We start from the raw sequence: 23571 nt of genomic DNA, 5'->3' as shown, positions 1-23571 counted from the left end.
GTCCAGAGCTGCTTACTGTAAGTCTGACTGGGGGCCCTCAATCCTATTCAACTCAGAGGGACTTTACCTAAAGGAAAGCTCAAAGGGGAATAGACCTGGCTCAGATGAAGGTCAAACCTGGGCATTGGAGGACGCAGGTTGCAAAACAAACAGCCACGCAGGACTGAAAATAGCACAGTGTAAAAAAGGTGCGTGGGTGTGTTACTACAGGTGCCGACAAAGATGGTGATGTTTGGTCCAGGCAAGTGCAGGGTAAATAACACATTCAGGAGTTTCACGCCTCATCAGACTCCAAGACACTCGTCAGCTGGGGGGATATTACAGCTGTAGAAAGTCATCACAGTGGCAATCATTTTGTGTGTCTGCACGTATTAGATGGAGAACTTTGCAGGATGTCGTCGCGGTGCGCTGTGGCACAAGTTCATCCGAGTTTTCACTCTTTCGCGGCGGCCATCCCGGGACGCCCCGTCGAGCCAGCTCAGCGGCCTGGATGTCACAAGTTAAGGACGTGGGGAAGATGCATCAAACCAAATGCTCCTCGAGCAGTGTCTGGAGCGCCTCCCTCCCTCCACACCTTTTGTCTGACTTTGTCCAAGTTCAAATAAGTACAATGCCATGGATTTCGCCAAGGGGAGACGGCCTAAGACTTTAACCCTGTACGCATATTGTGATGTATGCTGCTAGTTCCTTTTTGAGCGTCGACATCTGGAGCTGCTATAAACACCTTTTTGTGAAAGGAGCGTGGAAGACCCTGCTTAAACCTGTATACTTATGTCTTTGGGGCTTTGGCGGATGAGAAATACCAGAAGCACTCTTGAACATGAAGAGCCAATAACAAGGCGGTGATCATTGCCAATGAATGTCCAGAAGATCTGCGATCACATTTCCTTTAAACTATGTTCAATGTACACACAGAACAAATGCTGGATGTTAAGACCCAAGGCAGTGTCTGGTCTTACACACAAAGCCCAATACCGACACGTTTCCACTGCTCTTCGGCTCTTTTGATGCAGGGAAATAGGTTAGTGGGGCTACATTATTCTTGCTAAACATACAATGTCTCTTTTTGGACCGACGGCAGTGACAAATGATGAACGCTTGAGACTGTGCCCTTGAGACCAGAACCTGAAAGTCCGGTTGGAGGAGCAGCAATGAGAAAACTCTGCCTTTCACTCTGTTCTCATTTAAACTCTGTCGCCCCAGGCAAAAGCTGATTACAGGTGTCAGGTTCCTGGAGACAAAACTTGTCAGAGTGCCAATAAAAGTTAGCAAGAAAAACCTAAACAAAAAACGGCAGGGAACGTTCTGTTAAGGCTGACCTCAAGAAATACTAAGACTTGTTTGAGAACGGGCAGTTCAGGCAGTTTGGTTCTGAAGGCATTCCTGCATTGCGCTTGAGAGATAAGGGTATCTGAAATGCATTGTGTGCCTCTCATTACATAGTGAAGTTTGAAGATGAATTACAAGCAGTAAAAGACTCGCCACACCTTCGGAAAAGAGTGTAATGGAAGATCTGCAGACCGAGGAAGTGAGATCCAAATCTCCCTGTTTCACACAGCGAGCTGCCGTTGAAATCTGCCGGGAATAAAGAAACCACAGATGGAATTCATCACCAATATGTTCACAAAACCCCGGGAAAATGTACTTTTCTGAAGTGATTTGCAACTATTGTTTGATCAGGGTTTGGTGTGCAGATTTTGATTGCAACTTGTTTTGCCCACTAAGTAATTCATTCTTCAATCTAAGAGGAAAAAAAGTCAACTCAACTTGATGATTTCGATCTGCGTTACCGAGTCCAAACTAATCTACGGTGTCACTTTGAGGCCGTGTCAAATGTTACGCGATTATTATTGGATTTCTCGCCCAACGCAGCCAAATGATAAGGTGGTTCTGAGGCAAGACCTTTGATCCCAAGCTAAACGCCACGTCAATGTGGAGACCGGCTTTTGAGGCGAACAGAGAGGGTCTCAAGTAAAAGCCTGACTCACAGAGGGCCGGGCTCCGACCCGCAGAACGGAGCATCGGTCTTCAGATCACCTTCAAAGTCTCACTTTAGGACATGTCAGACCGTCAGAAGCAACTTTTCAATGATTACTAAAACCCAATGAAGTCTCTTTTCACATTAGTGCATTTTAAAGCTTAAACAAACCTTCAACTCGGGATGCACTGAGCCGACCTTTTGAGTCCCGACAGCGATTACTGGGCTTTGGGTATCGGCCAATGCCGAGGAACACCATCACAGATGTTCTCCACTCTCCAATCTCAAACAAGCACTCGTCACACACACTCCACGGGATATTTCTGAGGTCATCACACTGCCGTACGTGATCGGAGACAGACGAGACGCGCTGTACTGAAGCTCTGCAGTGAGAACATAACAAAAGCAACAGGCTCAACGAGTCTGGATGAGAAACTGGTCGGGAGACCTCGGCAACACTGGTTGTCTAGTCTCTGAAGAGGAAATATGAGTCAAAAGTATACGTTAGTTTACGCTAGCCTCGAGGGCTAGATGTTAACTGTTGCTCGACTCTCTCGTGGACGCTAAAGGCAACATCCAGCTCAACTTACGCGCCGCTTTTTCCTTACTTTGTGAAACCAAATAAATGCATAGATATTAATTCACTGAATTATGTATTTAAATTCTAAAATCGTACACCAGCAACCATTATAATGAATCTTCAAAAAGAAGGTAAAGGTGTTTGAACCTTTTTAATACGGCGACAAACTTGTCAAAACTGGAATTGATAATGCCATCATAAAGTAGAACAACTGATCTGATTTGGGTTTAATAGAATAACAGCCAATCCGACCGATACCCAATTGAGCTATTTGAGTTTTTTTTACTTTGGAATCCCTTTGAATTGTCATAGCATCCCATTTGTAAGGTCTTTTAACCTGTAGAACAAATAGGTGGTCACACAGTAAACTGAATCTACACGGAGAATATTGCTACTTGTGGGGGAAGTAAGGGCTACATTCCAAAGGCGAACGGCACAGGTACAGCAGGACCGGGCTCAAATTTCCCATTTCACAGGACAGAAGAGTGTTTTGAAATGCGCACTGCGAGGTTGTAAATTCTCGAATGAGCACAATGTCACACCGTAATCATTGACACAATCAGTCAAACAAAGCATTCTAACTATGAAGGTGTGTTGATTGTGCAGGGTACCAAACTTTAATCACAGTGCTGAACAACCTGAGAGGCAATCATTAATGAATAATGATCTGACCAAGGGAAGGAGTCACTGAGACGGAGAGAGAGAGAAAGAGATGCTTCAGGCTTTTTTTTAATACTTCAGAGCACCTGCAGCTACACATTAACTACTGCTTGACTCATTTGTCCACCTATCATTCACCTTCCTGGTGCAAAAGCACAGAGCATGATACATCCTCAAATCTACATGATGATTTCAAGCCATGCCCTTGAAGTTTGGTTCAAGTCCAGCTTGGGGACTTTTGACTTTTTCTCTGTTTTTTTCTTCTATTTAACATGTAATTTAAAAAAAAAGAAAACAATGTCCAGAAAATACACTCAAAATACAACTTTTTTTTTTCTTCTTCTATAAAATGAGAAACCACTATTGCCTTACAAACAGTATTGAACATTAATTACAGCCGGGCAGCCCCATGCAGGTGTTACGCAGGTGCGTCACTTGGAGCACGGCGTCTCCAGCGCGACGGAGCCCACAGAAACAGCGTTGCCTGTGACATGTTGGACATTGTTGTCACTGTCACCATGCTGACCAGGAGAGGCCTCTGTGGTGGACACCGATGAGCCATCCGTTGTGTTGCCGGCCATGGCTTCCTAATGAATAGAGACGTTGCCTGTTGATGAGCAGGCGCCACTTGAGCTGCGCAGGCGTGCAAACTGAAATCAGATTAGCCTTCCCTCAAGACAACAACAGTGCTCCCGTGGTCGTGGAAAAGTGCGTTAATGTTGCTTGTCAAACAGTCGTGTGCAGGTGTCGGGCTCTCAAACTGGGTACATATTCCTAAAAGTGGAGAAATATGCGCCGTTTGTTGCCTGGAAGCATATCTGTGCATTGAGCAAAATTCCACCCCACACATAGTCTCTCAGCTCCTGCGGGGAGGTTGCATATCTTGTTTTTTTTAAAAGAAAAGCCAAATGAAGACATCTACCTTACGATGGACAGCCCAATCCGAACGCGCCATATCCTCGGGAGTCACGCCGGGTTGAGAAGCGCTCGGTGCGGGGAGAGAGAGGAGCGCGCAGCGGGGAGAGAGAAGTCCCCGAGCCCCGAGGAAAAAAAACACGTCCTTGTTTGTCTCCCAGCAGCGCCGCCGCTGTCATAAATCCCCCACCATGTCCATACAAAGCAGAGCCATGAGTTCACACCCGCAGGAAGTGACATCATGACTGACAGCTGGGGGAAAGAAGGCGTCACACCCCCCTGACACACCTATAGTTTCAGCCAATGGAGAGAGCGCAGCAGATTCCTTTGAGACGGACGCCCCCTAAACCCTGGTGACGGTATGAAGAAAAAAGAAAAGAAAAAACCTCCTCCTCCGAAAACGTGCTCAACACACTTTCCTATCGTGCAATGACAAACAAAAAAGATTTATTTATTTTTTCAGAAAGGAACGGATTGCGGAAATAGGACACAGTGTTCTGGTAATCGATCACAGTGTGATAACTGGCTCGCAGCGGGCTGCTTTTACTCATGACTCCGTCCTCACATGACCCTCCTCGGGTCACACAAGAGTCCCCCCTCTCCCCCCTCTCACCGTCTACCACACGACTTGTTTCCAAAGGATACGAGTAAGAAACCCTTTTAAAAAAGACAGTAATGCATACAATCAATACAAAGAAAGAAGTGATTTTGTTTTTAGTGCACCTTTAATTAACGAGGATAATCCTATTGAGATTTTTAATCTCATTTACAAGGAAGATTACGGCTAAGAGTTTTACAGATTTTACACTAGCAGTGCACAAAAACACAAATACCGGATTGAAATAACAAAAAGAAAGAAATATCAAAAAGGACAAAGAAAACACCATATAAACATGGATACATATGTAAAATAGACGACAGACCAAAACAATGACATTCAATGTCAGGAAAAGTACATGCAGTGCTCCAATTATCCATAATCTAGTTTTTAAAAGTGTGCATGCTCATGATTTAACTAGTTTGAAAGGTATCTTAAGGTAAGGTTAGGTGATGAAGGTGATATACACACATGTTAGCTCATTACTAATATGACTTTAAATACTCCAAAACACTCAGAATGAGAGGAAAAAAAGGACAATTCTGTAAAAATGAGTATAAAAATTCGTCATTTTTATATTATCTCAGTGACAGTTAGCGCAGCAGGAACTTGACGATACATGTACAGGAAGTACAGGATGCACATGTCCACAAACGGCAATGCAAAGACAGCAAAGTTAAACACACAACTCTTGAAGTCAGGCAAGTGGATGCAACACTAAAATAAAAGTAGCAGAGGCCCACCACACCACAAATACTCAATTACAAGTACAAATGCGAGAATAGTACCAAAGAAAAGTACAGTACACGCGTTACTCAGCAACATGTGCTTGCATCACTATCGTATATTACGTCTGACTGGGAATTTGGGGATCGTTTATGTTGTAGTTTGGTCATATTCTGTCTTAAAATTGACCTCTGTCTTATCATTGCTGATGCACAACCATCACTACATATGTGTAGTATTCAATAGTGGATATGTGGCTGCAGAAAAGAAGTTCATTCTCAGCGAAGTGCAACCAAGGCTTCTACACTGCTGCATTTTCTCTTCCTAACTGGCGATGATGTCACAGAGTCGCCCTTGTGGTGCATGCATCTTTAACTTCGATTTAAAGTGAGTGGCTCTCCAGATGCCTTGGCAGCACGGTATAGTTTCTCTGGGATGTTGACCAGTGCACGCTCCCACTAATTTGGCGCGTGAAAAAAAACAAAAACAACAACCTTTGCACTCGTCAGGAGAATCACATGGCAGCTGGAGAGAACATTGAGTCCTGCTTACTGACAAACTCGTGAGGGTCTCCAGTCAAGCTGTTGCAATAAACTGCCCGTTAATGAAGCGCCTCTGTTATCTGCAGCCATGCCAGATGCTGAGTGTGCAAGCCTGTTCTGCAGATTGCGTCTCAGGCGCTCTCTTGTTTCTCCATCCAGCTCCCCATCCCATTCTGTCCACGTCTCCGGCAGAGCAATGTGGGCCACGGCCCCTGGAAGCAGAGACTGGGATCACAGTGGGATTGAGGGTGCGAGTGGAAACCCTGGAGGATCCCATTTCACCCAGTATCACCGTGCTCAGTTCAGCACCGCGGAAGGTCTTTTGCAAATGTTATACTGTGTATTACATACACACATTTCGGTTTCTGCATTGTACCCATGCTTAACAGGAGCAGTGGGGTTAACATGCAAACTATGGCGAGACCATGTGATCGAACAGCCTACCCCTGCAGCTCGCAGCTCGACCCCTCTACCCATGAGACCAAAACCATCAGTATCAGATTTTCCTTCGGCCACCAGGACGAAACATCAGAACAAAGATATACAGAAGAGTAGTGGAAGTGTTCAGATCATTTTTAGGAATACCAGCAGAACCACACCAGGAAAACACCATTATTGATATACTTTACGATGTAGAACAGATACTACCTGCAAGTGTTTTATTTGAGCAATAAGGGACTAGAGGAAATACTGTATCATCAATAATGTACTATAATAATATCCCTTGAACAGTACATTACTGTATCGTCAATAATGTACTATGATAATGTCCCTTGAAGAGTACATTATTGTATCATCAATAATGTACTATGATAATGTCCCTTGAACAGTACATTACTGTATCGTCAATAATGTACTATAATAATATCCCTTGAAGAGTACATTATTGACGATACAGTACTACCTCTTGTCCCTTATTGCTTATATATATCATGTTATTGGTTGTTGATACTGAGCAATGTTTAAACTACTTTATGGACTAAACATGTACATTCGTTCTTGACCTTGTAAATAGTTTAAAAATAACCATTTCATCTCTATTTTTATCTCAAGCTTTCAACCATATCTCATGATCTTCATCAGCGGATGGAGTTTGCTCAGTTGGAGAGGGATCTGTTTACTCACCTGCTGATTTCAAGACTTCTGAGGAGAAATCGACTGGATAAACTTGATATACTGTCGGGGATTAAAATCTATAAGAATGGATCACATTTCATAGGCGGAATGTTTTGTATCTAGCAGCTTATACATGTGAAACACATGTATTGGAGTAGAAGTAAACGGTTGCGGTCAGTAAAGCATAGTGAGTTAAAAGTACAGCGGTAAAAGTACAAGTACCTCAGAACCATATGACAAGAGTATTTGAGTGAATCTATTTATATTCAACCACTGCAGTCGTTGTAACTGCTACCTTGAGGGAGCAACACTAAATATAAGATCAGTCTTCTGGCACAAAGGGATGACTCTCAGACACACACACCCACACAGATGCCGGCTGCAGTGCACTTGGACTTCCTCCAACAGCAGCTGGTGATTTCTCCATGTGAGGAGGACGTGGAGAAATATCGCACCCAGAAGCCCCGGCTTCGTTGCAACACCACTCAAGAGAGCAGGCAGCAACGGGGTCGGCAGTAACGGGCTGCGCGGTCAGGACGCAGACCTCAACTGAACCCGGCAGTGATAAAACACACCCCGATGAGGTGATTCACGGTGATGAAATGGCAGCTGTCCATAGAATTACAGTTCATGGGAAGATTCATTGTTCCACTGGTCACCTTCCAGAGATGGATTTGCCTGTTTTTTTTTCTTTTTCTTTTCCAAATGGTTGTTTTAAAACTCAATCAGACCTCACAATGTGTATTTTTCATTGTGATTAAATGGATAGGAAATACATATATGAGACATATGTCAGTGTTCATGTGTTATGTGGTTTGGTATAAGCATACATGCATGTTAACACTTCGTTGAACCCAGCAGTGGAGCCGAAATGGGTTAAATCAAAAGTTTGAGCCACATGACCTTGACCTTCAAGTTTTCAGTCCCATATGGAGTTGTTGCTTTTGATACAATACACTTCTATTTTTTCTAAAGGGAGGGGTGTGTGTTCGTGTGTGTGTGTGTCTTGGGTTAACATTATGACCCATTGAATTGCAGTAAGTGGGTCAACGTTGAGGCCAGCTCTCTGCTGCCACCTGCTGCCCAGAAACTGCAGATGGATCCTATGCGGCCTTCATTTGTTTTTGTTTTTTTAGACACACTCCAAACAACTTTTGATCAATTCATTTAATATAAAAGTTTTTTTGTCTGTCTATTATACAACAAAAACACAAATGGCACACACATGGCTTTCCTGGAGCTACAGTCATAAGTCAATGTATTCATTGAGTGATGACAGAAAATGAATTAGCAAATAGTTTGATAATAAATTTGCTGTAATTTTGAGCAGAAATGCCAAAAATCAATCGATTCCAGGTTAAGAATTTTCATTTTCCCCCCCAAATTATAAATATTTCTTGATTTTTAACGACATTTGATGACATCACATTGTTTTTTTGGTAACTGGGATGGCCTTTTTTCCCCCTGTCCTCTGGTGTTTTATGGAAACAATTAAAAAAAAATTGTTCATTTCAACTCTAGGAATTGGCAGAAATAACATTAAAATGACATTACGGAGAAAGTTCAATTAGGTGAGTGTTGAATGAGCATCCACTAGGTGGCGCTTCTGCCACATCTCCAGGTGAGTGGGGCCTGGTGAGTGCTGTTATTGAAGTCATATTGGTGATTAACTAAATCAAAATGGTTTTGCTTCTATGTGCAGAAAAGTCAAAGATGAAAATGGAAAAAAAATATCTCAGCAGAGACACATGGTTGCATTTCCTCGCCCTACATTTCAGCCTGAATAATACTTTTTTTAATCACCTTTGCACAGATTAACGTGGCTGATTCTATTTCGACGCATGGATTAGCTTTTCTTCATTTCAGCAAATGCACTCTGCTCGGTGGTTTATTTCAGGGTCCCGCCCACACACAGAGCCTTCAATCCTATCCACTTACATTCGATCAATAACACTTTTCCATTTATACAGCCATGACATCATATGAAGGGGCTGGAAAAAAAAAAAGCCACTCCGAGAGTGTTGCTCTTGTCAAATTCCTGGCAACTTTGGACAAAACAACAGTATATTATTGAATTCGGACTCAAGCGTTTCAGATGGAGTCTCAAGATCTTTTCATTAGTTCCTCTCCTCGTGGGAGAAGAGCGTCCCAAGGTGGACGTTAAAGCTTTTTTGCAACGTTTTTTTCTTTCTTTCAGCGAAGCGGGAGGAGATGAAGGATGGAGCCCGGGCTTTAGAGATGCAACCCCAGAGACAGGATGCACACAGAGCCATTGTCTCATCAGACTTTAGTATTCAGCTCACTTTGCTCTATCACCAGGGCCAAGGCTCAAATCAATTCAATATGGTGGCTGGCGGGGGACAGCTATACACGGTGGGTGCAGCACACACATACAAATGCATCCAACGCTGGTCTAGACACATAGGATACACAGTGCAGTGGCATTGTTGTTGGTTTTTGGTCCCCCCCTCCTCCCCCCTCCCCTTTTCCAAGCTGCGATGTTGCCGCTCTACCGTCACATAATCCTTCTCTCTCGTGTTGCAGCGAATTGGTGGATGTGTAAAGTAGCTCAACACGTTGGGCCTGAGCGAGACGGGCAAAGTGAAGCCGAACAAGCAGTTATAGTGGATTTATACTCGGGGTGGGAATCACCAGAGGTCCCACGATTCGATTTTATCACGATACTTGAGTCCCGATTCGATACTATCACGATACTGCGATATATTCAATATTGAAATTTATTCCCTTTTTTTCCTCCACAAATTGTCTCCGAAGGAAAACTTTGTCAACATAATGCGGCAAAATGAAAAAGCAATTGATTTTATTATTCAAGGACCAAAAGGTTTAGAATGGATTTAATAAAAGATCGATACTTGGCTTCCGTGTATCGGTACAATATCGCCACGCAAAATATCGCGATGCTATGCTGTATCGATTTTTCCCCCCACCCCTAATTTATACCTCGTCTGTGACATTCTGTCCTTTGCATATTTATGGTAAAAATGCACATTAATAAGAAGTTGATCACTGGTGAATGAAGATAGATGTGGGGGAAGGGGGTGGGGGGTCTCACTGTGAACGACAACCGCCGAGTCTGACCTTGATATGAGATACAGGGCTGCGGTCTCAGACAGTGAGGCACTTCTGATGCCCAAGTTGGCCTCATACCGGCTGGCACTCACCTCGTTATCTATCTGTGTGTGTGTGTGTGTGTGTGTGTGTGTGTGCCGCCGCCGCCGCCGGCCAAAGAGGTACGGTAACCATCATCTGTTGCCATATGAATCATGCTGCAGCGCAGAAGATGAGATTCTGCCACAGCTCTTCTTTCCATCTGCTCTGCTTGCTCTGGGCTGCTGGCTGATCCCAGGATAGGATGAAGGTTGTCATGTTTCTTCTTTTCTTTTTTTTTTTCCAAGAGATGTTTCCAAACATTTCTCAACAGTGGACGGTGATAAAAAAATAAAAAAAAAGAAATGTTGGGTTATGTTTGATACAAGCTGTTAAACTGATCAGGATGCATTGAGGATTCACTAGAACTTGGGGAAGAGAGCATGCAATACTTAAATGAATACTGTGTGCGAATGTCTTCACGGGGACGGCAATGCTTTGGAAAATCACGTTTGTGTGCCGATGCTGCCCGTTGAACTGCAAATAGTCCGAAACGTTTAAAAAAAAAAGACAGAAAAGAAAGAGACAGACAAACCGATTCATTCATCATGGTTTTTATTAATGTTCGGAGCAGCGTCACCAAATCAAAGACACCGCCCACAGGGAACAGACTTTACCTGCCGGTCCGTTCTGCTGCTGCGATCGGCTGTGCACATTCCAGGTGAGAAGCAGACTGTTGGATTGAGGCCAGACAGTTGGTGTGTTGTTTTTTTCCCCTGATGCTTTGAACTACACCCTCCCTCCCCCATCCCGTTGACTGCAAGCTGAAGTATTGCTGCCCTTCAGGGAAGGCAGTAGGTTGTATAGTTATCTCCTGATTGGGCAAAATCACTACCCTGAAACCACACAACCTACTACCTCACCCTGTTCGAACATCAGGAAGCTCGGACAGGTCGGCGGAACGTTTACCAGGCGGCAATAAAGGCGGAGAGACGTATAAACACTCGACATTTTCTTGAAAAAAACACCCACGTGCATTCTGAAGACTAACAGACTTCACATCCAAACAGACGTTGACAGAAAATGAGGAGTTGCGTTTTAATTTTAAAAAAAAACACAAACATTACAGGCAGTTTGAGTAAAACAGACAAAAGTCCTGACGATCATAAATGCGAATAAAAAAAACAAAAACGAAGGAAAGAGGATGACAACTAGATAAGTGAAGTTTGGTGCAAATTGAAGTTAACACATGTCGGCACAAAGGCAACCAGCAGAACGTAACACTCGTGATGAAAAACATTTGTTTTATTGTCCATAAAGTCTTCAAAGTGCAACCTCGACAGTTATGAGAAAACAATGTGAAGCAACTTCAATGCTAAATGAGCAACCGCTGTCAATTGCTGTGAAATGAGTTATGCTCCCAGCAGTCAGCGGGTACACACGCACATACCAGCGTTGATCCAGATCCAAAAGCTCCACAAAAAGAAAAAGAAAAAAGGCGTTCGGTGATTTTACAGCCACTTCAGGAAAGACAGTAAATTGTATAGTTATCTGACAGGAAGGGTGTGACCCTAAAACTATACAACCTACTACCTCACCCCAAAGGACAGTCTTGAAAAAAGCACACAAAAACAGTCACGTCAGGTCCCCCGGTTCACGCAGGTAATCCGCTTCGACACACCTCGATGAATGCAAAACAGCGGTTATGATTCACTGAAACACAAACACACACACACACACACACGGCGCTCTCCTCTGGCACGCCTCACCGGCGGGACGGGAGCCTGCGTGCTCGGGAACACAATGTGACGACGCGGGTCACCCGGTTCATGCCTCGAGCTCGGGGGCGAATTCAAATGATCCGACGGGGTGGGTGGATGTGTCCAAAACACAAATTGTATGGCCGAGATATTTACATATTCAAATGACCCGAGAGGATCCGGTGACATCCAAAGTAAGGAGGTTATGGTAAATGGTTCGGCGTCTTATCTATTCAAGTGCTCAATAAACAGGCGGGCCATGTCGTAGTCCGCATTTAGTTGGCTCATGATACAAAAACTGAAAGATGGCGGCAACTTTTGCGTTACCGCGGTACAGCCTCGCATACCAGAAGAGGTCGAGTAATGATTAGAGGAGGGACATACATTTTAAGAAGACTTTTTTCCCTCTAATCTTTGCATTTTTTTTATTGCGAAATAATCAAAATGACCTCGCCAGACCTCTAAAAAAAGGAATCTAGGTAATTAATATGTGAACGATAAATCCCTCACCTGTTTGTACTGCTTTGCAACTGGTTAAAAAAGTAGAAAAATGCTTCGCTTTCAAGGGTCACAGGCCCCCAAAAAATGTGAAAGCGAAGCGCTGCAGCTCACAACATACAAACAATTGTAGGGTTTTAATTTTGCATGAGTCTGCACAGATTACTCCACCGTGTGCCCCGTCCCTCTTGCCTCTCAGTGGAGTTAGTGCTCCGGCGAGGCGAGTGTTAACAGTAGTCGTCGGTATCGTCAGTGGGCGAGCTCGAGCTGGCGGATCCCCGGCCCACATGTGTGGAGCAGAGGGCCAAAGCAGCTGCTGCTGCTGCTGCTGCTGCTGCTGCTGCTAATGTTTCTCACCTGCTCTGCAACACGCAGCTCCCTCCATCACGGTTTCGGCAGCATGTCAGGGAAACGTCGTGTCAGGGAGATGGAAAAATCTGTTAGGAGGGGGGTTAAAAAAATGGAGAAAATACTTTAACACAACGCCTTTTTCCGAATAGGCCCGACAGCAAACACAACAGTGACGCAAACACGCTTCAAAAAGACCGTTTCGCTTCAAAAACATACTTTTTTTGGGGGGGCGGGGGGGGCTGTTTGCTTGCAATTCCGGCGTGTTGTTGTGCGTCTTCCCGATATGCGTGTATGGAATTCTGTAGCGCTTAGAGGAAGCCGCACCACCCTGCGTGCCGTCGCCGTCACGCGATCCGCCCGGGAAAAAAAAACAAAGTCACGCCGGTGGTAATCTTCCGTCAGCACATAGCGCCGCAGTAATATTGTTCTCACTGCGAAGGCACAAATGTACAGCGCGGCATAATACAGAACGGTATGTCTTGAGCTGAGAGGCCCCATTGTGTCTGCTCAGTGGTGAGTCTGAGGCTCTCTGCATTATTCAACGCCGCCGTACTTACACCGCGGCACTGGGTGAGTGGACTGTAAGTATGTGCCTTAAAGGCTGATAGACAACCTGCGGCGTGCGAACACAACCCATGCACACGCCTACAATGCATAAAGAAATGTGTGCAGGCAAAGATATTCGTCTTACTGTTGAACTTTTTCAACAATTTCCAACCCAGCAGTGGTTCGGGTCCTTGTTTTTAAGTGCAGTGCAGTACACGACATATATTAAACGGCACGTCCTCATCGCAGTCTATTCTCATTGGGCAGCCCCTGCTGAACCTCTCAGCGGTGTGGGGTCCACACTTCATAAGGCAAGGTCAAGGCACACTGTCCTCTCAAGTCTGCTGACTGGGCATACTTCAATCTAATATAGTGGACGGCCCCGGGGCCGACAGAGAGCGGGTCCAGTAAAAAGCTATTGCTTTCAAGTGAAGCCAGTTGCCATCATCCAGTGACAGGGAGCTATTCACACCCCCACACACACACACACACACACATACTGCCGGGGACCAAAATGCGATGCAAGCACACACACACACACACACACGTACACACAGACCCTTGTTTAGAGCTGTCGACACAGCCCATGCGACGCGATTTTAAAAAAAAAACACACAAAAAAAACGCCCCCTTTAAGACGAGCTTGTCCACCTGAAAATTCGGCGTCTTACTTCCTCGCTTGAAAGCACGGCGTCATGTAACCGAGACGCCGCTCCCCCCCCCCCTCCCTCCGCCCCGCGCCTCCATTAGCTCGCTCAGAAGGGCCGCGGGGTGCAAAGTCCAGCTTTCTGCACCTCATCGTCTGTACTAACGCTCTGGGACATGTACACATAAACAAATACATGCACGCACACAAGAACGCAGGCTCCGACACACACACACACACACACACACACACACACACGTTCACACACACAAAACGAGGGGGAAAATACCCTTAAGACTGAAGGAAGAGGCCAAAACACGATACTCATTTACTCGCCACATTTTCACACGGCGTTCGCGGCGAAGGCGCAAGCGGCTTGAAAAGACACTTTGATTCAATCACACTTCAGTCTAAGTGCTACAGCGGCCATCAATCAATACCCAAGCTGAGGTTCTCTGCAGCGATGCTAAGACGGAGGGATGTAAGCGTGTAAACTGATCTTTGGCGCTCTGGTGGTTTTGTGGTCAGTGCGGCGAGTAAATAGGAAAGAAGAAGCCGGACATTCACACACTATGCATCCCCAAACTTCCCCTTTCACGTGTGTTTAATATTACTTTTGTGGACTCTTCGTCCATGTTTTAGAGACTTGACCTGTGTTTTTGTGGGAGTTTGACAGATTTAACGTTTTTCCTAATGTTAATTTCACCACAGCGGCTCAGAGTGTCTCTTTAGTGCGAGGGAATTGGCCAAAATGGCGGCGCAGTTTGCGTTTCATAAACAATGTGATCTTCCGGGCGAGCGCGGCCACCATGAATAGGGGCTTTGTATGAAAGCTCGATACCTTTTTCAGGGAGATAGAAACGCGTCCGTCGCATCGTTTGTTGCCAAAGTCGTCATCAAAAGGCCTATTTAGATTCCTGGTCTCGTGCACTTACTCTGTCATCAAACAGATTCACTGACCGATAGCATAGCTTCATTCGGGGTATCGTTGAGCTGCTTTGTGTTTGGTCGAAAACACATGTTTGCATCCCTGAAGGTACTCTAAGTTACAAGGAACAAAACCCAGGACGTCTGCTCCCTGCAGCTCACTCTTCATCTTTATTTCAGCACTAAACTTGGTTCGTTAAAAAAGAAGCAAAAAAGCAGCACTCTTCACGAGACCCTTGTCCTCAGCCTATAGCCTTGGCGGATGCCTTTTGGCACCACATGATTATGTGAGTGCTTATGGTTGAGCTGCAAGTATGCTATGCACACCGTCCATGTGCTCATTAGTCCTCGGGTTTATCCATGTGTGGCATCCTTTTCCATCAGGGACGGGGGTCAGGAAGACTGTCTGTGGACGTCCACGTCCATGTGTGCCCCGTGTAACATATGAAGTGGTGGTCTGGGCGCGGACAGGAGGAATCCAGAGAGGCACAGCGGAGCATTTATTAAAAGGGAAGCATGTCTTCTAAACCCCCCCCCCCCCTCACCACACACACCCTCGTGGCCCCCTCTGGGTAGCGCAGCAGGCATGACCCATCTATTTATACCAGGGCGGGGGAGGGAGGAGGGGGAGGACGGGAGCAGAGGGGCTGGGGTGTAGGGGGGTGAGGAGAGGTTGCATGGGCAGGTCCTGTTACACATGCCAGGGGGGATGGCTGGGGCAAGCCACGGGGGGATACTGCTCAAAGTCAGACAGGCTGACCTCCCCGTCACCTCTGCATGAGGCCGATACTGAGCTCGCGAACCGGGTGTGAGTGAGGAAAGAAGAGGGAGTTTACGGAGAGTGTACAGTATGTGCCTTTGGGTCTGTGTGTGTGTGTGTGTGTGTGGAGTGACAAGTAATGCAGTGCACGCATACTGTATGCACAGGGTCTGTGTGTGCGGATCAACATATACATATATATACACACACGTGTGATGGAGTGCGTATGTACTCACACCTACGTGCATGATATGCGCGTCTGCCTGTCAGGCTGTGAGACAAACCGGCCCCAGTGACTTAACCTCACCACCCCAACGCGCCCCCATCCGCCCCTCCAGCCCCCCCCCCCCCCCCCGCACAGCACAGCCGTAAACATGCCAGGTGAAGAGGGCTGGATTAGGCAGAGTTAGCTGATCCCAGTGCAGCCCCCCCCCCCCCCCCCCCGTCTCCTTAGAGGTAAACCCCCCCCCCCCCGACCCCAATCATTGTAATGACAGGGCACGCAGCAGGGGTCGCCCAGACCACTCAGTCCAACCTTGCCAGCTGCTTCTCATCGCTCACACGCAGTATACACGCGGTCACATGAGCGATAGAGAAAACATGCGCGCACGCTGTGCGCAAACAATACGCAGATTGTGGGATTGTCACGCAATGCACAAATAGACGTAGCGTCACGTAAAGTCTCACCGGCTCAGTCTTTGTGACTCCACGCTAATGGAAGTTGTGGGGGGGGGGGGGGGGGGCGTGCATTGCCATGCGGCAGCGGGCGACCTGTCGGGGCCCCCCTGTCTATTAGGAGAAGTCTTTTTAGTCCTGACACGTCTACATGCCCGGCTCCTGCCTGCAGGGCCCCTTTCAACTTGGGCAGTGCCCCATCGAGCTGCATCTGTCGCCAGCTATATTTAGAGGGTGGGACAAATACCTTTCTCCCTGGATATGAACTTCAGCTGACAGACAGAGGGCCAGAGTGGGCAGACAGGGATCTGTAGAGTTTGTAACCTTGGAGAACCCGTTACCCCCGTGCAACAGCTGGCAGTAGTCAGACTCACTACAGTGGTTAGCAGTTATAGCTCGAAGCTAAGGCCGTAAATACAGCACAGTTAACCACAGTTAGCATTGATTTGGCAGCGGCTATTACCGCCAGTGCCTATGGTTCCAGGACCGCTGCCAGCATTGAGGAGAATATATAGCGGATGGACTCTGATAAAAATATTGCATGCTTCTGTGGATGTGAATCCCCCTTCCAGTAGTCCTACATATACACATTTGGAGCGTGTGGCAGTGCCAGCGAGGCAGCCAGTGTGTAATATGCGACCATGTTGCATGGCCATCTGCTCTATATAACCATAAACAAACGCAGACAGGCCAGCCTCACAGTATCATTTCCACGAGGTGTAGGCCGAGTAAATGTATTCATGCTCCCGTCTCCGGGTAGATGCTGTAGAGATATGCCCTAGAAACAGGCCGTGGTTATGCAATAGCATTCATAATTCATTCCACAAACACAATATGGAGGCCACGCTGTCCCATATGCAAACACATGGCCGGATTAGGGATTTGGGAGCCAAAGGGGACAGAGTGCAATCCGAACTGTGAGCAAAGCCATTGACTGCATGTCTGTCTCAATGAGAGCTCGTCTGTGACAGGCCTAAATAGGCCAGGTCCTACTGCGGGAGTGACCTCTGCTATATTTTGCCCCTGGAGTCTAAATCAGTTACATACCAACTAAGATATAAACTGACTTTTACAACATCGCTTCAAGCCATAAACATACAGTAAGTGGACCTACGTTGAGGGACAGTAAGCAAGGGGGAAATAATGAATAGTCCAAAAAAAATAGCAAGTCGCTGTTAGGATAATAAACTCATTTTAACATTTTGAGGCTAATTCCAGAAACGGTGAATGCAGTGGGTAATGGAATAACAGATGGTTGTTGGTTTGGTAAACTGAAATGTACAGTGTGGTAGGGGTGGGAATCACCAGAGGTCCCACTATACGATATCGTCACGATACTTAAGCCCCGATACGATATTATCACGATACTGCGATACATTGAGTATTGCGATACATTGCCTTTTTTTCAACCGCAAATTGTCCCCAAAGGAAAACTTTGTCAACAGAAAATGAATTGATTTTATTATTCTTGGACCAAAAAGTTTTTGAATTGATTAAATGAAAGATTGATACTCGGCTTCCGTGTATCGATACAATATCGCCGCGCAAAATATCGCAATACTATGCTGTATCGATTTTTTCCCCCACCCCTACAGTGTGGCTACGTCAGTTTAATTGAGTGAATCTGTATGGAGGTCAAATGATGAAATTCACAAATGACCTGAGACGTCTGCCCTCGAGTCTCTAACCTTCCACCGTCCCTCAACACAGCTTCAGCTGAACCACCTGGTGTTCTGTGTGTGACTTCGACAGGTTATACGTTTTGCAACGATCGGCACTTCACCCACTAAAAAAAATAAAATAAAGCTCGATATAGTATCTGTGGTCTTTGGGGCCAGATGAGAGGAGGATTTTAATAACATCTGCCTGTGTAATCAAATGCCTGGCACATACAGGATTCCAGAGCCACAGGCAGCTCGCCAACCGAGGTTGCAGGGTGGGGTTACTAAGTGCATACGAATCAGGCGTGGCTACGGTTTGAGGCTGCAGCTAACAGTGCGCTGTGGTTAAGGGGGTTGGAGACAGGTACATCAGCAGAGGTTAGAGCTCGAAAGGTACTGGAAGAGGGCTGGGTTGAGTGCTGAGGATTCTGGGTGTTGTGGAGGAGCGAGGGAGGACTGATGGGAGAGTGGAAGGGGGTCATGCAGCTGTGGGCCTTGCCAGCACAGTCGTCCCAATGGAAAAAAGGACCGTTTATGGCGTCCGCCCAAGGTCAGCCCTCTGAAAAGAGGAGCTGGGAAGGGTCCAGAAGGGAGGCTGCTTGTTTGTACGCAGTCGGTCGGCAACAATATAAAATTTAAAAAAAAACTCTCTCCATCAGTAAAAAAGACATATTAGGGGTTCTATCATTGTACATTGGAGCACCGGTTTTCTTCAATTCCCACCACTCCTCTCTGTTTATTTTAATTTGCTCCTCAACCCGGCGTCCAGTTGCGCCCACTTTCTCTCCCCTCCTCCACACCCCCCTTCGCTTTACTCCGTCCCTCTCATCCCTGCTACCTGACTGCATTGGCAGCAATACTACAAAATGGCGGCGGGCAGCTGAGAGCTGGAAGGCAGAGAGTGGAAGCCATTTTCTCACAGATCCTAGGCCCCAGCGCGAGACTTCCTACGCCTAGTGGACAATTAAGATTGCACCCTGAGTGATTTCTCTGCATGTGCACTAAAGATTAGGTCTTTTCTACCGCACTAACAAGCCACTGGGACCACTTCAAATGGGATCGAGGCACAACACACTGCCATTATGCTTTAATCTAATGCAAGCCCATGTTGTAATAAGTCTAAGGGGGAGAGAGAGAAAATAGACGGAGACGGAGCAGCTCGCGTCATGCGGAAGGACAAATTAAACTTACGCAGCTTCTAATTACAGCCTCGATCTCGTAAAAAAAAAACAACGAAAAAGCAAGACGGCGCAACAGCATTACAACACATCACTCAATAATGACATTTTCAATTTACAATTGATTACGGTACTTACGACGCCGCTGCGATCGCCAGCCTGTGTCTGTCCTTGATTTCACTTGTTGGACAAATTGTCTGTGTGCCTGTGGCCCCCGAAGTCAAAAACCCATCTCGCCGCCTGCACGAGAGGAAGAGAGAGAGAGAGAGAGAGAGAGAGAGAGAGAGAGAGAGAGAGAGAGGAAGACAGATGGAGTCGAGAGACAGTTCACAGCGATAGAAAGAGAGAGGAGGAAACAACGGAGAGAAGCAGAAATGGAGAGAGTGATCAGTTGGAGAGTCGGCAGTAGCGGCGGCAGTAGCGGCAGCAGTAGCGGCGGCGGCGGCGGCAGAGGTCTGTGAGGGCTCCTCTCTGTAGCCTGTTTACTAATAAGCTCGCCCCACAGTCTTGCCTGGCCAAGGAAACTCATTAGTGGAACATGTAACACACCGCACCCTCTCCACTGTCCTGTGCACCGGCCAACTCTCACTGCCGCATGCTCACCCAACACCAACACACAAGCTCCACCGTGGCCTCGGCCTTGCCCAGTAGCACCCACTCGCTGCATACGTGTACACACACACACACACACACACACACACACACACATACATACACTTTGGCATGCTGTATCACTGAAAGCCCGCAGTGTCATGTGCGTGGGCGAGGTGGCGCGTATACGCGTGTACTTGCGAGTGTAATAAGCCATTTTTTTCGACACAGTATGTTCGCGCTCACACACACACACACACACACACACACACACACACACACACGAGGGGCACGTGCAGGCCGCTCAGGGCTAATGCAGGAGGCGGCTTTTGACATGTGCCCCGCGTTAACCCGCCGCGCTCGCGTAGGCGTGGTCGATGCACGCCGCGGTGAAACGGGACAAAGGGAAAACAGAGGTATTTAGTCATCATTACGGGAATCTCGGATTGCGGGAGAAAATGAAGATAGGGCGATCGCGATGAAGAGACGCGAGGGTCGTCCTCTGGCAGGCCCGAGGAGGACACCGCCAATTAAAGGGCCGCCGCTCGGCGTGGCGGCAGCGGCGGCTGAAGGGTGATAATTCTGTACAAGGACGCTAATTGCAGCCCGGGACACGGCCTTGCCGGGGAAGGGTCCTTTATATACTGTTTCTAACGTTCGTAATTACAGTGTGCAGTGCCTTGGCCCGCCGCCAGCACATGTTTATGGGCTCATGAGTAACCCAACTCCTCCAGCCCGTGGAGGGAGATTCATGCCCAAGCTGTGCACTCACTGCACTCATTGAACTCTGCGTGTGAGTGTGTGTTGTTTGTGTGTGTGTGTGTGTGTGTGTGTGTGGGTGTGTGAATGCATGTTGATGACTCACGAAGCCTGGGCGGGGATAGTATACAGTATATTTGAATACCAGATGGAAGTATTGCAAGAAAACACAATATTTACGGGATCATTTTTGGGATATTTAAGACTAAAGTACTCTGACTTAAGTTTTTGGTCACATCAAGGAAACATCGAATGGATAAACATTACTGGAGAGCTGAATTACACAGTACAAATCAGTACTGCAGATGTAAAAAAAAAAAAAAAGCAGAAATAGAGGTCATGACAAAGCAAATAGTATATTCATTATATTTTCTCAGGCCAGTGCATTTGTACTGTACCACTAAAAGGAGCCGGCGTCATTCATCTCAGCGCTGATGAACAGTAAGAGAGTGATGAAGTGCAGGTGAGGCGAGGGAAGGGATTTACAGTATTTTGATAGTCTGAAAGTTGCAGGCGAGGCCTTTCAACACTCGTGGAACAATTTTGCTGATGCTGCAGTTTTCCTCTGACTAAATTGCCTTGGCGACAGCGGAGGCCAAAAGCTGGAGAAATATATGAGCGCTGGAAAAGAAAAGTAGAGTGGGCGCAGCTCAGCGTTATCTGGAATATCGCTTTGCCTGGCAGGTACACGTGAAGCGAGGATCTATCCCGACGATGCTGCACACTCGAGTCTCTAAAACACTTCTTTGGGGGGGTCAGAGGCAAAGAAAACATTTTGTTTCACGTGAACGATGCATATTAATGTGGTTGGCTGAAAAGAAACGCTCTGCGATCGGCAGCGAGACTCTGGCGGTACAGAAAGTGTGGAAGAAAATTGTCCTTGGGTAAATACCCTCAGGGGGAGAGGAAGAAAAAACCACCTTGACCTCAGCCAATGGGCCCATGATGTAAAGGTGAAAGTTGCACAGGTCTCATTTCAGAACGTCTGGAGGAAAAGAGGGGGAGGGTAAAGAGGAGGAAAATCTACATCATCTGTCACCCCCCCCCCCCCCACACACACACACACACACACCTCCCCGTAACTCTCCACCAGTCCAATATTATGTCATTATGACTGTGCTCACCGTCTCTGAGGAGTTGCTGTGGTTTTGTGGATAAATTACATGTGACACTCCCAGCTGACATCCTGATTAACACGGGGAGAATAAAATGCCCCCCCCCCCCCACCCCCAGTAGTCGACGGGGTAATGGACTAATGGCTTCCATGTATGGCGCAGGAGTAGCGAGGAAAAGCAGGTTTTGAGACTTTGCTGTTTGTGTGTGTGTGTGTGTGTGTGTGTGTGTGTGTGTGTGTGTGTGTGTGTGTCAGTGCATCAGCATACTTGTCTGTAATTACTTTGTTTATTGAGCCTTGAACTTTGGGCTTTTGTGCAATCATTTTGGCACTTGCATACACAACACCAACCCCAAAAATGTACATTTGTGTGTGTGTGTGTGTGTGTGTGTGTGTGTGTCGGGGGTCTCGGGCCTCTTTGTCCAGCTCCCTCTCCTCTCTTTTCAGGCCTGGCCTACTTTCTACTGTACCGTAGTGCCTGATCTGTGTGCCGCAGCCTGCAGTGGCCGCTGTAGAGCCACCGGTGGTCCCCCCCCCCCCCCCAGCCCCCCACCTCGCACCCTGCTGCCCCTCACGGGGCATCGGGGCGACAGGGAGCCCGGCCGGCTTCTCACCGCAGAGACCCGATCCGACTACGCCGCCGGTCACCTCGCGAAAGGAGATTTCGACCGCCCTTTTTTTTTTTTCCACGGCCGGACAACCGCTCAATAGATGCCTGAAGCAGATGTCTCACGATGATCGACGCAACGGCTGGGAAATTTAGGTTCAGATTCAGGTTTTTTTTTTCTCTCGCAGACTGCACTTTGACCTTCGGAAGAGCTGCGGCTACCAAAAGTGTGAACTATGAATGCAGCTCTATTTCCACATGCAGGGACCTGCCTGTGCTAACCTGCAGCACAGTGTTAGCTACTTTGCAGCACCGCTTATAGCGGCGGTAAGAATACTGGAGCGAAATCGAAGTCGCCAGATCAATACCCGAATGTAGACCTGATACCATGCCCAATTCTGTTCTCCACGTCCTTTAGTGTATTAATAAATACACCAAGTATACATTTACATGAGCTTAAAGCATCGCAGGAGAGTTTCACACTAAATGTATACATTTCTGGCCTAGCGGTTGATGTAGAATTCATTTATATGTAATTTATTTAAAATGTGTTCATATATCATTCTTTTTTTTATATAATCCAGTTGACAATGAATTCACACTGTAGCAATGTTGATTAAATATATAGAAAACTAAATGTAAAGGAATTGGTGAATGTTTAGTCCAGGCAGCACTGTATGTCAATCAAATCCCAGACATACAATATAACAATAAAAGAGGCTTCATTTTATATATATATATATATATATATATATATATATATATATATATATATATATATATATATATATATATATATACATACATATATATTTACAGTGAGCGTGAGCACTCACTTGGCCCCCCTTCATCTCTCCAATCTGGATTTCCTATTAGCCAGGAGGAAATTGGATGGGATTCACAACGTCACAGCAAGCTCATAAATGCAACACAATCACATAATCTTAAAGACTAATTTCTCCACTTAACAAATCGAAGCGGTGCTCTGGTGGCTCATTGCTGCGTTGCACTGGCGAGTGACTCGGTTTCTGTGTGTGTGTAGGATACACGGAGCACTGGCACACGACCTCAACCACACACTCAACACTTCAAAAGTATCTGGCAGAAACACTGCGGACATGCATGAGCCTTACAATGTGGAAACATCTCATTCAGAGAAGTTATCGAGAGATCAAAAACATCGTTAGTGTTGTCTGAAATAAGATCAAAATGATATTAGGTAGGTTTAACTCAGAGTCATGCCTCGGGCTGGCAGTTTTGTGACTCTTTCCTCAT

At 46.5% G+C, this 23571-nt stretch overlaps 1 protein-coding gene and 1 long non-coding RNA gene across 3 annotated transcripts in view; both read right to left on the bottom strand.

Annotated features, from left to right (window-relative positions):
* The window catches only part of pparab (peroxisome proliferator-activated receptor alpha b), a 32829-nt gene extending 28480 nt beyond the window's left edge, over positions 1-4349 (bottom strand). The window contains exon 1 of the mRNA XM_068603580.1: positions 4141-4349. The gene's annotated coding sequence lies outside the window, so the exon portion shown is untranslated. The remainder of the gene's footprint in view (positions 1-4140) is intronic.
* Positions 4350-10821: 6472 nt separating this feature from the next.
* The window catches only part of LOC137804178 (uncharacterized), a 39033-nt gene continuing 26283 nt past the window's right edge, over positions 10822-23571 (bottom strand). For both annotated transcript variants that reach the window (XR_011080121.1, XR_011080120.1), the window contains 2 exons: positions 19364-19465; positions 10822-12918 (listed from right to left, as the gene is read on the bottom strand). This is a non-coding gene — a long non-coding RNA (uncharacterized lncRNA). The remainder of the gene's footprint in view (positions 12919-19363; positions 19466-23571) is intronic.

The sequence above is a fragment of the Clinocottus analis genome, unplaced genomic scaffold (assembly GCF_023055335.1).
Source record: "Clinocottus analis isolate CAN_PGR_092001 unplaced genomic scaffold, fCliAna1.0.p SCAF_6, whole genome shotgun sequence".
In the NCBI taxonomy this organism is placed as follows: domain Eukaryota; kingdom Metazoa; phylum Chordata; class Actinopteri; order Perciformes; family Cottidae; genus Clinocottus; species Clinocottus analis.
This window is presented reverse-complemented; position numbering and strand designations above follow the sequence as displayed.